The sequence below is a fragment of the Xiphophorus couchianus genome, chromosome 6 (assembly GCF_001444195.1).
Source record: "Xiphophorus couchianus chromosome 6, X_couchianus-1.0, whole genome shotgun sequence".
NCBI lineage: Eukaryota > Metazoa > Chordata > Actinopteri > Cyprinodontiformes > Poeciliidae > Xiphophorus > Xiphophorus couchianus.
In genome coordinates, this window is record NC_040233.1 from 26,599,438 (window position 1) to 26,614,415 (window position 14,978).

The 14,978-nt window shown below is 39.2% G+C and overlaps 1 protein-coding gene across 4 annotated transcripts in view; it reads right to left on the reverse strand.

Annotated features, from left to right (window-relative positions):
- LOC114146583 (nuclear receptor coactivator 2-like) overlaps positions 1 to 14,336 on the reverse strand; it is a 54,318-nt gene extending 39,982 nt beyond the window's left edge. The window contains exons 1-2 of one of the 4 annotated variants that reach the window (XM_028020802.1): positions 14,040 to 14,336; positions 2,795 to 2,849 (exon numbers count right to left, since the gene is read on the reverse strand). The gene's annotated coding sequence lies outside the window, so the exon portion shown is untranslated. Of the gene's footprint in view, positions 1 to 1,345; positions 1,557 to 2,794; positions 2,850 to 14,039 lie in introns of those variants that run through there. The other 3 variants (XM_028020799.1, XM_028020801.1, XM_028020800.1) reach the window with 3 other exon arrangements.
- Between the last annotated feature and the right edge of the window lie 642 nt (positions 14,337 to 14,978).

Here is a 14,978-nt window from a genome sequence, read left to right on the forward strand (position 1 = left end):
AAATAGAGAAAATATTTTGTTGATGTCAGAGGTTAGCAGACATTGGGCAGACTGGTTCAAGTTTATAGAAAGGCAACAGTTGCTCAGATAGCCTCCTCCAACAAACAAGGTTTGCAGAAAACTGTCTCTTAAAGCACAACACATCAAACCTTGAACGAGCTACAGCAGCAGACGACCACACCACTCCTGTCAGCTGAAAGTAGGAATCTGAGGATATTCAGGCAGAGTCACCAAAATTGGACAATTATAGATTGAAAAGATGTTGCCTGGCCTGATCAGTCTTGTTTTTAGTTGTGAATTTCAGATGAACGATTAAAATTTTACATAAGCAACAGATTCAACCCACCTCAAATCAATGCTTTAAGATGACACTTGTAACGGTGCGAAATATATTTTCCTGACCCCTTAGAACCAACTGAGTATTGTTTAACAGCCACAATCAACCTGATAATTATTTTGACATGTCAAAAAAACGTATGTGGCAGCCTGGCCAAGCTGTTGATCAGATTGTGTGTGGTGCCGTGTCAAATGCAACTTACATAATTAAAAAGCAAGACTGACACACCATGGAGTGATAACAGTAAGGGAAATATAAGAACTTATAACCTTTTATTTTGTAGACTGGGTATAAACAAAATTATTAGTACATCTCTACATTTTAAACTAAACTACAAACCTGTAATAAAACCCTCTTCAATGTAACCCTCTACCTAATACTGGGTTTTTACCTGTAAATTCTGGGAATCTGCTTTTTAATGAAAACAGTTGTTTTTTTGGACGTGAAGCAAACTGAGTAAACAGTCGGCTGGTTAGACCTTAGGTGACAGGGCAGCTTCAGGCCTGCTGACTCCACAATCTGTGAGCCACCAGTCCATCATAACCACTCCCCTTCGCAACACACACACGCACACACACCGTGTCACAACCCACAACAACAATACATGACAGCTCAAAGTCCAGGACTGAGTAAGACAACCACACCAACTGGGTGAATTGAATTCATCCCCATTTGGTAATAATGAAACATAATGACAATATGGTGACTAACAAGTCACATAGTTTAAGATAAATGAAAGTTTCTCAGTGCTCTAAAAGTATTTTCTTTGATATAAAAACAGAGAGATTTGGAAATGCAATGAATCTAAGAACAATAAAGATCCAAAACTGAATATTTATCAAATGAACATTTTCTGAGGTAAATATTTAGCTTCCAGTTTGCTCTTCCAATATTTAACTTGTATACAAGAACAGAAAACCACCAAATAGATTCATAAAGTTGAACCACTTCAACTTTCCGGACTGTGCCTTTAAATCTGCTGTCATATATATTCTTATAGTAACTCACCTCTGCCAATAATTGAAGCAGTCCATAACAAGTCGCAAGCCGGCTGAAAATCTCATGCCAACCGGGCCAGCGTACTGGTTTTCACACGGTCCGCGCAGTAAACACACACACGCATGCACACACGCGCCACTGTCATCTGCACGTTGTGTATTCCCCCCTCTCTTCTCTGTGAGATTACCCGTGTGTGTGTCATCTGCATCTAATGACAGCTGACTAACTACATGCCACAAATCCTCTCTGCTCCCTGTCCCCTCCCCCTGCCTCTCTCTCTCTGTCTCTCTCTCTACCACACACACACCCATGCACACACAAACGTCTCTCTGTCTCCTCCCACCACACACACATACACACTCCTCCCTCCTATTAGCTGATGTCCAGAAAAAAAACCTGTCTCTCCATTATCTCTCACCGCCTTTCTAGGTACAAAAGGATTTGCATGACCTGTTGTTCTTTTGTTTTGGTGTATCGTTCTGTGGATGGTTTTCATTTTCCAATGCAATTGTTCAAGACCTACTTTTTTGTAAAACTACCTTTAACTAGTGGAAGCAAATACCAAAGCCGGTGAAAGCAGAAGAATACACACTTGATTTGCATCCGCCACCTTCATAATAAACCTCATCGCTGCTTTGATAATAAGCTCTAAACTAAATGACAGGGCAGAACACAAAAGAGTCGAGTGGTAGAGAAAGACACAGTGATGAAGGTAGTTCAGCGAACAACTGCAGCTTCCCACATAAACAGGACTACACACACACGCACGTATTCACACACACAAATACTGTCAGCCTAACTGCCTCCCTCACATCTTTCTCAGCTTTCACTTTCTATGTTGTCATGTCAGGGTGTTCCTGTTTGCTTCAGTAGCTTGTTGCGCGTTCCGGAAATTTCTACTTTCAAAGCTTGGCTCTATAAACTCCAGCATGAGCACTCATAATTTAGTCTCCCCATTCAGGAAATCATGTTGTACACTTGAGATAACACATTTATGGTCACCCACCGCTGAGCTCTGTTAGGCTGCTCAATTGAAATTTAATGAAGAGACTAGAAATAATTTGCAGAAACTAGCTGTTGATAAAGGAAGTGTACCGAGAAATGTGCTGGAGAGCAGGGGAAGGCCTAGATTTTAAACTCAGATCTGCCACCATATTAGCTAATGCACTATATCTAAGTGCTAAGATGAACTAACAAGTTCTGGTCAGTGACCAAATGGGTGGAAACTAAAACGCAAATCTTTTCTTTAGATAAGTAAACACTTAGTGTGTCAAAATATCCTGCTTACTGTAATACTCTTCAGTGTGGAAGTTGTAATAGAGCGAAGGTGATATAACATCACAAAGGTTGATGTTATATCTAAATTATTTATTTAGTATGATGATTTTAAAATATGGGTAACAAATGAGACACAAAGCAAGGAAGAAAAAAACAGGCAGAAAACAAAAGCACACCAACCTCTTACACAAAGCATCCTGGTAAGCATCCACTTTGGAAGATTAGTCTGTCCTCTCTGTAAAAAACAACAAAACATCTAATTTAATATAAAGGTCCAGAGTGTCAGTTTAATGTGTAAATATGGAGATTAAATTACCCCTAGGAGGATTCAAGTGGCATCAGAAGACAAATTTTTGAACTGGCTTTTATTTTTGGGTTTCAGAGAAAAAGAGGCTGGATAAAAACACATGCAACACAATTCAAACTTTGATACATTGACATTTGTAGTTGTAATGCGACAAAATATGACTGTGAACGAAAGAAAGGTATGAATACTTTGGAAGGTTAATGTTTTGTAACAATAAATAACGTTTCTTTAGTAACGTTATTTTTTGTTTTTCAGATGTTACTGACTGCAAAAAGTAAAATATTTTCCATAACAATATATGGTAACTCTGAAAGGACTTGTCCTGCTGGTTAGTCAAAGTTTGGCCACATAGACACTGATACTAAAGCAACCACACTCAATCTGAGAACACAACCTGTTTCACCACCAGGCCAACCGGTGGGTCAAAACCCGTCAGGCAGCAGCAGGTGGACCCAGACAACACCAGCAGGACGTTTGACCTGTTTTGATGAATCATACGCAAAGTGGTAAAATAAACACCTTTGAAACAGTAAATGTGTACTTTTCGTAAATAAGTAAAAGCAAATGTTTCCAAATATTCCTAGAAGAATCTCAGAATTAAAAAGATGTTTAACTGCTTTGTGATCCATTGGCCACGCCTGGGATCACATGTGTGACTCGGCACTTTATAAATACTATGCTGAGCTTTCATAATAAAATAGTTGGGCTGAATATCACCTTAATCGTCCCCCACTGGTAATTCTGGAAATCTCACGCCAGCTAGCAGCAACAAGAAAACCTGGAGCTTTTCCCAGATAATGACAGCAGCCTGAGAGGACGAGCCCGAGCGCTTTCAGGCATTTTTCACACCACCAGCTTGACCTGGACCAGTGTGGTGCTGGTCCAGGTTCACAGAGTTCCCACTGGTCATGGGGTTCAGATTTATGGGAAAAAAAGATGTCTCCTTTTTATTTGAACAGCTGATGCTGAAAGAAAACCTGCTTGAATCGGACTTTAATCGGCACACTTTTGCCGTTCTTCTGTTTTCAAGAAACACAGAGCTGTATTGTGACTGATGAGTCGGGGATGGAGTGTCACGTTGCAGTTCCCATAACAAAAACACCAGAGAGCCTACCTGCTCGCCAGGCGTTGGTAACAGCATGCAGCTCTGCCTCACCTTGAATAATCTGGATGATAAACCTCACCTTTTCAGGAAATATTACAATCTTCTCTGGTGAATCACTTCCTGTCCTCAATCTCTTTTAAACAAACTGAGTGATTACAAATAAAAGTGTCCAGTGTATTTGCATTTAGCACCCATTACTCTGATACCCTGAAGTAAAATCAAGTGCAATCTTTAGAAGTCCCCTAGTCAATAAAAGGAATCCTCATCTAATCTCAGTGTAAATCTTAAAAAGAGAAAATATAATCTGTGAAAGTTCTGTGAAGTCCTCAGAGATTTACACAAATTGGGATTCTGAAAATAAATTTGCTTAATGGAAACAAGGCAGGGCTGCTCAGTGGCACAGTTGGCAGAACTGTTGCTTTGCAGCAAGAAGGTCCTGGGTTCGACTCCCGGCCTGGGCCATGTTCTCCCCAGGTGTGTGTGCATGGTTGTTTGTCCTGTCTGTCTCTGTTGCCCTGTGACAGACTGGCGACCTGTCCATGGTGACCCCGCCTCTCACCCCAAACGTTCGCTGGAGATAAGGCACCAGCATCCCTGCCGACCCCACTAGGGACAACACAGCAATTCTTGCGCTAGGATGAGATGGTTTTTCAGGCGTATTGACATTAGTGTATTCCGTAAAATTGCAATGGGAACTCTTATAAAGTAATTACAAGCAGGGTTGGACAAAATCCCATTTGGTCATAATTGGACCACAGCAAGCATGAGGAAGAAGGTGCTCTGCTTAGGTAAGAGAGAAACTTAACGTTTGTCCTACACACAAAGTTTCACGTGATGGAAAACTAAAACTGTGCAACATCCCAGAGGTAAAACTTGGTGGTGGGGATGCTGTTCCTACAATATACATGACAACAATGAAAGAAATCTTATGAGAGGCTACAAAAAACTTAAAATATACACAGAGGTTCAAAGATCCAGTTAATGTCCAGACTTAAATTTCATTAAGAATATGTATCAAGGCTTGAAAATTACAACTTATGACTTACTGTATGTACTACTGTGCATTGGTGTATGATAAATCCCAATAAAATACATTGGTGTTTTAGTTTATAACACAACAAAATGTAAACCAGTTCAAGGGGTATGAAAACTTTTGCAGCATTGTGTTTGGCTTAAAAATTGATCAGTTAAGTTTTTTTAATCTAATTTATGCAGCTCATCTTAACCAAGTCTTATGAGCTCTTAGTGTTCAGTCCAATATTTGGGCCAGTGAGAAAGAGGGGGCGGGGCTAGAGTAACCAAAAAACACCAAATGAAAAAGCAGCAAAAAGAAGAAGTTGGTTTTTTGGTTGGCGTCCAAAGCCAAAGCATCTGCTGCCGCCTCCTCCCAGCGCGTGCACATCTCAGGGCAGATGATAGGTCGTTCCTGTACATGTGGGACTGCGGCCTTCACAGTCATCCTGGAGAACTCAAACCGCTGAAACTTCAGCATGCACCTGCCACTGCTGGGAGGGTTGCATGTTTTCAGAGCTCGTCAGTTAGTGCGTGTGCATCAGTGTGTGTCCGTGTAGGAGGGACGGACAGCTGATCTCTTCCCAACTGCTGTGCAAACTTCACAAATCGCACACACAAGCACAGATGTCGTTCCTGTATGCACAATGACACAAGAACTCCATGTGCTTCAGATTGATGATTAATTTCAGGAAGACGTTTGTGTTAACCATTGCAGACAGACAAAGTTGGATAAAAAATAAACAAATGGCATGATCTGTTAAAAAGACTCGTTTACTAGATAATGCGCTACTATAACTCACTGAAACATGCAGAAAAAAGTTATTTAATTGAGTTTGATTAGACCTTAGGACATGAGGACAGAACATCACTTAGTCTTCTTCAACAACATTTCAAAGCAATAGGAAGTGTGATCTCATTTATTTCCTTCTTGTATAAATTTCTCTTTCATTTCTGCATGGGGTTTTTGATTACCAAGGAAGAAGGTTGTGTTTATACCTTGTGAAACATTCCTGTCTATATTTGGTCATAAAGTGTGGATCATTATCCAGCAGAATAAAACAAATAACCCGTTTCAGTTTTCTGCTAAAATCCACCAGAATGTCTTGGTATTAGAAAGAGTTTGATCAGCATAGTAAAATAACATTTTCAAATGTATCAATCACATTAATTTTTAAAGCGGGCTATTGTTTATAATACTGCCATTTTATACCAGAATCGAGTAACTCTGTTACCTACACTTGTAATAAAATGCTGTGTATATCAAAGTCAATTTTTTATATTTTTTACTTCGCATCATAACCATACCTGATGCCTTTAAATTGGATTCTGCTCCTTTAAGAACCTCCTATTCTTTCCGACACTCCCCCTTCAGCAGGTCATCACACCAACGCTTCTACATGCTGTCCACTGATGTCGTTAATTGTTCTAAGGAGCACTGCAGTTTGCATGATAAGCTCCACCACATGTTTGCTCTCTGCTGCTGCCACTAGTCTGGAGGAGTTGTGTGGGAGCTGCCATCCCCCCTGTGTGGAGGACTGACGCTCAAAGATGGAGTTTTGGGTAAATGGGCGGAGCATTGTATGTTGCAGTTGTTAGGACACCCCCAAATGGCTGCAGCGGGATATTCAAGGATTCCTTAAACATGAATGACTGAGTCAAAGCAACACTGGTTATATTTTGGATGAGGGGAAAGCATTATAACATGATATAAAACTCAAGAAGTCGATTTTCCATAATCCTTTCCCTTTAAAGAGATTATTAGGGATATTAATATTTGTACCACCTTTAACTTTGTCAAAATAATTATTTATTAAGATGGAATTCTTTCCCTTTTGAATAAATGGATTAAAGTTGAATGTTTAACTTTTCTAAATTTTTAAGTGTTGTATAATGTTGTTGCAACATCCATTTTTGTTGGAGACGGCAGCAAATGTCCCTGTGTCTGTACCATCTCTGTTATGTGCAGCTTAATTCACTAAACATCCCCATGTTTCAACACAAGTCAAAGTTCATCCTGCACAGACAAAGCCACAGGTACATGCTGCAGGATGCTGTGGAACGTTTGACTGTTAATTATTTGCATACTCGACACTGTGGTAAGAAAACTCTACGGCGCAGGCACACGCGTTGATGGGAGAGCACAGGGGAGCTGTGGAGAGTCAACGAGGGCCACGCAGAGAGACGGCCTACTTCCTGGCTGTGATTAATTTCTGTTACCAAGCAGCTCTATGGTAACACAGACATCAGTAGCTGCGCTGAGCTGCTTTACAGTGCAACCACACATCAGACACGTATCAGTCCTGGTCAGAGTTACATTTATGAAAAATGCACAACACAGTGACGTGCTAATATATTCTTGCACCTTTTTTTGAATTTTGTCACATTATAACCACAACGTTCAGTAGCTTTTCTTATTTATATGTGATTCACCAATACAAAGTAGTGAAAAGTTGAAATGTCATCCTGAACCTTTTTTGCAGAACCAGCTCCAGCTGCAAGTCATCTACCAGCTTTGCACAGAGACTTTTTTCTCTCCATTTTTCTTAGCAACATAATTCACGATCTGTCTGATTAGATGGTGAGTGCCTGAGATTCTCTGGACTTTAACTAAGCCATTCTAACACATGAATATTCTTTAATCTAAACACCTTCATTTTGACAGTAAGTATATCTTGAATTATCTTTCTGGACTGTAATATGTAAAACACTTTTATCAGATCACTGTGTGAACTCTCACTTTACCTTTCAGGATAAAAGTCAGAAAAATAAATTGAAGCCATATATTTGGAAGAGTTTGTATTGGATCGGTTTTAAAAGTCACAATATAATCCCTATTAGAGATTTTCTTCTTGTCTCGTTGATTCTCAGTGCTAATGTAGTATAGATGAGTCTCTTTTGCTGTGAGACCCATTTCATTTTTACAATTGTTCTGTTTCCTGAAATGCCTCGCAGCACGTGCCCTCCAGCTACAAATGAAAACAATAAACCGAGCTGCGACACATTCTACGAGTCTTTGACATCATCTGGGGACAGGAAAGTTCTGTGCTGACTCATTCATCTAAATAAAAAACAACAAACAAACAAAAACAAAACTTTCATCTTTAAAAAAAAGTCACATTAAAAAAAAAAAGAAGCTCACAGTAGTGAATAGCGGCATTTCAATCTGGCCTGAATGAATTTTGCCCATTGTGTGGATAACCCATCTCACTGGGGAACATCTGAATGAGCTCTGGCCAGCGGCAGTGTTTGCTCTACAAAAGCTTGTTATGCCATTAGCTTGTAACATCCAACTGCAAGCCTGTGCAGTCACTCGCTCCCTGCACCTCAGCTCTGCTGTCATAGTGCTGGAGAATTACAGCCGCCGTCAAATCCAGCTAACCAAATTAGCACCTGTTATGCAACCTGCTGCACTTGGCTCCCTGGTCTGGAGCGTAATCCTGCACAGCTCTCAGTACGGTGGTCTGCACATAGAAGGCTCCTGCAGACTGTACAAACAGAACTGTTCATGTTCCGTAAGAAAGCAACTTTGCTGCCATTCCTAACGATTTTTTATATTTAATGAGAAAGTCAGAGTTTCAACAATAAAATGTTGGAATATGAGAAATTATTGATGTTTTCTGCAAGAAAATATACTGAGGGGGAGAGATTGGCTCATTTACACTGATTCATTGTGTTCAATAAATAGTACAATTTTTACATTGGAAAAATACATAGAAAATCCAACAATACAGCCAGCTTCAAATTTGCACACACAAAAAAAATTATAATAATTTTCTTCCTGTTCACACATGCCATTAAAATCCTTATGGATGGACTTTTAATGCCATAGTTTATCCAAAAAAGTCCATGTGTCTGCTAGAATTTAAAAAATAACACCCTTAAGTATCCTTATGGGGGCTTTTTCTAAACTTTGCTGAGAGAATGTTGCTGTGATTGTGGTGTTGGAGTTAAACAGGAGGCTCTGACAGGAGCCATGGCACGGCTCTGGGAGTGAGTGAGTGCGTCTGTGCATGTGCCTGTGATGGTTAATTAGAGCACTTGGTCCCAGGAGGATCAGACATGGAAGACGACTGTCTCTGCTACGTGACAGAAAGCCAGGGCAGCGTGCGGTTGATTAGTTAGTGGCAGCAAGAAAGGCTGGACGTAAACAAACATAGATTAGCAGACAAGCTGACACACGCCCATGGTACATTTAAATAAATGAAAAAATGAACCGGACGTGTGGAACTTCATGGACAAAGTGGACCTCGAAACACACACATGCTAAAGTTATCTCTTTTTGTGTGGTAAAGATGCATTTACTTGAGTGTTGGTTGTTGGGTTATTAGGATTTCAGCAATTGGAGTGAGGATGTTGCTCTGTGAAGTAAAGAGGATAAAAAACCGAAGGAAAGTAGTTTCTAGGAAAAGAACAAACATGAAATTCTGTTAAACGTGAAGATAACTTTCAGTGGCAGTGGCTACAGACGTCTCACAATCACAAGGTTGTTGATTACACTGCGGTTTGCCCAGCGCCATAATCAAAGTGTCCTTGGGCAAAGCACTGCTTCCAAACTATTCCTAAAAGACCCATATATAAAATATAATAGATTTGGTTGTCACCCTGTAAATGCATCAACAATCCTGGAAAAAAGGAAGTAAAAATGAAGTTAAATTGATGGTGGCCAAAATGGTGAACTTTAACATACCTAGGGTTCTTTACAGTAGGGCTGGGGTTTTTATATATATTGTTTGTACTTTTTGTTTCATGTGGTAACACTGTTATTAACAGAGTTCAACACATGGTAGCAGAGGGTGGTTTGTGGTTCACCATACACTGAAAAGCTTTATACCAAAATAAAGAAAAATAACACCTAACAGCCAAACAATTGCAGTTTCAGAAGAAGTAAAGTTATCACAAAGTGGAAACTAAAGCAAAACGTGAGCTATAACTACAGGAAATGGATATCCCTAACACCAGTGAGATGTTAGATACACATAAATGCAACTTCTGTACTGCGGTGCTAGGTTTCACTGGTAAAACTTGATGTAAACAGGCAAAACATTTTTGCAACAAAATCTTGCAAACGATAGCCCATAGCAATTCACGTAGCATCGCACCTAGCTGCATTTCCAGGCTGCATTGTCTTCCAATATTTTAGAAAAATCCACACCTTTTTCCACAAATAATTTGGAGTCACAGAAAATACCATACTAAGGTGAATCTGCAAAAACTGAAATATAAATAGTTGGGTGTCCACTGTGAATTAAAGTTATGGATATTTCCGATATCCATAACTTTCCAGCGCCATAATCAAAGTGTCCTTGGGCAAAACACTAATCAACATCATATTTACTAGATTATAATATATTATTATGTCATTTTAACAGTAGCAATGAATTCTTATCCCATTTGTTTGTACTTTAAGTCTTTGTGTAAATATCATAAATTTGTGTTGGATTCTACTCCAGGTTTTTATGGTGTTATAACTTTATATCCTACAGGTATTTTTGTGTTTTTTGTATTTCGTAGGTGATTTAACAGTTGTTTAGCTAGCAAACAACTGTCAGCTAACCATTCATGTTAAAAGCATGAATGGTTAGCTGATTATTATCAATAAGCCAATAACTTTTAATGTCTAATTGTCTTACATAAGTAAAAATTTGACTAAAAAACCACAGACAGCTATTGCGTAAATTTGGCCAAGTTTAATGTCCACAGAACCTTTAATATTTTCTCATGTTATGACCACAAACTTCACTACACGTATGTGACAAACTAAAACAAAGCAGCTTTTCTTGGATTTTCAACCTTTTCGCAAATAAAAATCTAAAAAGTGTGGTGTGCCTTTCTCTGGAATTCCAGGTAAAAGTCTTTAACGCTAAAATTGTGTCCATTCGTCTTTGCAGAATAGCTTGAATTTAGCTCAGTCGATTTTCCCATAAACTCTTGACTCTCCTGTTCCTGCTGAACAAAAACACCCCAACACCATGATGCTGCCACCACCATGCATCACCACTGGGATGAGACCCTGTAGTATCACCAGTGATGTCTTAGTAGGCATGTAGTTGTGCCATACTTTCTCCAACTTTAAAATGATGAATTGAACAGGGCTCAGTGATACATTAGTCATATAGTTTTATAACTTCACTGTCTGCAATGATGCTGTTTGCACAGGCAGCCAGTCCTCAGCCCTTCCTCCTCCTGTCTGCCATTGGCCAGGACTTCACGTGATCTGTCACATGGTTCAGTCAATTCAAGCCACTAAGGATCCCTCCCTGGGAAAGCTGCCAACCTGAAGTTAAGATCTTGATCTGGAGTACATTCCTGCACTCTTCCAGCAAGACTACAGGTTGGTTTTTAGAATAGACAAACACTTTTCTAAACCACATGCTTCAAGGGTGAAATTACTACCCTGGTAGTGAAAGTAAGGTCAATTATACCAAAGGCATTTGGAAAACACAATTATGTCACATCCAGGTGGATCCCTGAACAACAACAAACAGTGGAAGAGGGTTTTTTTCCATCTTGTGGAACAGTCAAAGTTCACACTTGCTCCAAATTCCTAACAAGAGAACAAAGCATCTGAAGAATCAGGTATCCTCCAAGGCAGGAGGCTAAACGCCAAGAGGCTCTGGAAACCTGCTATACATGTTGTAATCCTTTACAAAGTTCACCATTGGCTGCTGGGAAGAGCAAATAGGTTTTAAAAAGAGCCTAAAAAACTAAATCAAGAGTCCAGCCCTCAAAGATAACACAACCAGACGAGTCAGATGGCACCTGTCACGTAGGCAAACTGACAGGTTTCTTACATGAACATACCAGCACAACAGCAAACACAGGCACATTCTTGTTCCACCGCTGACAGAGCGAAACCTCAGAGTTAAACAATAAGTCAGGACCTGCGCTTAATTTCTAGTCTATAATAACTCGAATAACACGTTTGGCCGGTGTCACGATCCTCAACAGATGCCATGATCCAAGAATGCATTCAAGCACAATGTGATAGATGGGATTCTGAGAGGAAGAATGTCACTGGGAAAATACGGGAAAATACTCTCTGCGGAGCAAATGATTTATGTTTTGGTATGTCAATTGCCTTCGAAGAGCTTTAACCAGCCACCACAAAGAATGCAAAACATGCAGTCGTATATCAATAAAAAATGTGTTTTTAAGCCATGACATCCATGTTGGATTGTGAATTCTGAACAGAGTGCATGGGACTCCTCAGCCACGCAAGAAGACCTGTGCAGAAATGTGTCACCTCTTATTAAAATTGGATGAAGTCTTTATTGGTTGTATTAAAATAAACATATTGGGTCAGCAGTCCAGAGATTCCTTCTGCACAGTGTCATTATTGATTTACATAGATTATTGAAAAGAAAATTACATATAAAGTAAAAAAAACAAAATACCTGACACTTCATTACATTTTGTATTAATGCTTTCTAGCAACTTCCTAACAAATCTCTATAAAAGTCACTTTCTTATTTAGAGGAACACCGGATATGTACTTTCAAAATAAGTGCATATTAAGTTATCAATAATATTAAGATACTTGCTGCATAAAAATGTACAAGTATTTATGAAAATTATCCTTAAAATGCTGAATTTCTTGAAGAAGGTCAAACCACAGCATTTAAGCTAAATTTAAGGATGGACTTTGACTAAGCCTCTCCAAAATACTCAGTTAATTTTATTTTATTTTATTGATGTGCTTGTTTACTTTGAGCTATTCAGATGTGAACTTGCTGGTGTCCTTTGGAGAATTGTTCACTAGGGTTAAGCGAAACAAATCTATGTCTAGACTTTTTCTTTCAAGATATCCTGGTATAGCCAGCAGAATTTATGGTTCTATAAATTATATGCAGGCCCTGAAGAAACAAATAGGATGCAGACAATAAAACTGCATCCTAAATTTGCTATGATGTCGTTTTCCCAAATTTAGTTTTAATTCTATGCCAATTGTAATTGGAAGCACACCTCCCAAAAAGTTCCACTTTTGTGACTTGTCACGCTGCAGTTTTTCCAGAAGTCCTGGGAATCTACATGGCTTTTGGTAAATGTGAAAAACTTGCCTCAACCTTAGCACCATACTGAATCTATGATTTTTTTGCCAAGAGGAAGAGGAGAGATCCCAGACAAAACCAGGGCTGATCATCTGTGACACTATTGCACCAAGTCTCACTGATGCAGCTATTCATGCAAAAAGTGCCTCAACCAAATACTGAACTCAGTATAGAAATACTTGTCAGAATGCAGAAATGTCTTTATTAAAAATTCTAAACAGTCTTGGGAAATATTAAACTTTTCTGAGGTACAGAATTGTGGGTTTTCACTGCAAGTCATAACTTTACCCTTGAAATATATCAATGTGTGAATAATGTGTAAATAATAAATTAAATTAATTTCCTGACTCCAATTACTGAAAAAATAATCATTTCTGTTCACACCAATCTAAATGAAACCGTAAAATTAATTCAATTTTAGGGATCAGAACTATTTCGCGTTTTATTTTGAAACCTTAAACCGGAAGTCTTGAGTTATGTTGATTTGAATTGACGGTTGAGATGTTTGAGGAAGTCCTAGATAAACGAACCTGTCACGGAATAACTTGAGATGTCAAGTGTAAATATGAGTGTCTTCTTCTTCTCAGTCATATTTCATCCATGTTGAACTCAAACAAGTTAAATTTGTTAGCGATTAAATCCAACTTGAAAGAATTAAACGAAAAGAGCGACGCTTATAAATAAAACCCCGCAGCTGCCGCTTCTCTCGGTCAGAAACGTTATTTTCCGACGGCTGTTGTTATTCCCATGTTAAATCTTTATTATCGTACCATAAATGTCGTATCTTTACTGTCGCGCCGTAGACGGCACAAAATAAATTAAGCCTAAAGTAGGTTAACCTTGATGTTAACTGACAGACACTTTGCACAAGCCCCTCCACCACTGTCGGTGCTGGAAATTACCGAGGGGGTGGGACTGGAGGAGCAGGTTGGGGGTCGAGCAGAGACTTACCTGGGAGTTGAGGTGCCATGGGCGGCTGTAGACCGGGGACTTCGTCGGTGCTGTAATGGTCAGCGGGACGGAGCGGCAGGAGCGTCCAGAACCGGAGCCGCCATGTTCATCTGGCTCAGAGGCTCTTCGGCTGTTTATCTTTACTAGTAGACCCCCTCCTCCTCCTCCTCTTCCTCCTGCCTGCTACACCTCCACCTCCTCTCTTCTCGTAACACCACCAGCTCAGCTCCACGCCGCTTCTTTGCGTCTAAAGTTTAAAATTGAACTTGAGAAAGCAAGTCTTTGTGGTTGTAAATGAATACGCTGCTCGCTGCGGGGGGAGAAACGGATGAGAACATTTGCTGCTTTGAATATTATGTCATTTACATTAGCTTACATTAAAAGATTAAGATTTAATATATATTCTAATTCTGAACGTTGGAAATAATATAAAACAACCAATTTAAGAGCATTTCCTGAAAGCCAAAGCTAAAATCAGTCTTCAGTAAACGCTTTAAGGATTATATTTTAATTCCTTTATGACTGATATAACCTTACAAGCGACCTTTAAGGACATTTCCTCAAGTTTCCTGAAGTTCAAACTGGGGGATTGTAACCAATCTTTTGAATAATACAGTAAATAACATTCAGAACGTCATACTGAATATTCCAGTTAAGTATTAGGGTAGGGGTGTACAAACTTTTTGCCACAATCCCAAAGTTGAAAGTAATTGGGGGCCATTTTACTTTTCTAACGCAAAATCATTTTGTTGGGATTTTTTTTACCTGCTAATTTTAATGAGAAAAATTGGCATTTCCTTTATCTTAATAAAAGGCAGACACTTTCCTAAATTTTGGGGTATATTTGGTCTAAAAATCTTTTAGTCAATTTCTAGCAACAAAAATGAGAACTTTCTTCAAAAGCCCTTCTAGGAACAACTCCTGCAGATTCTGTAACTG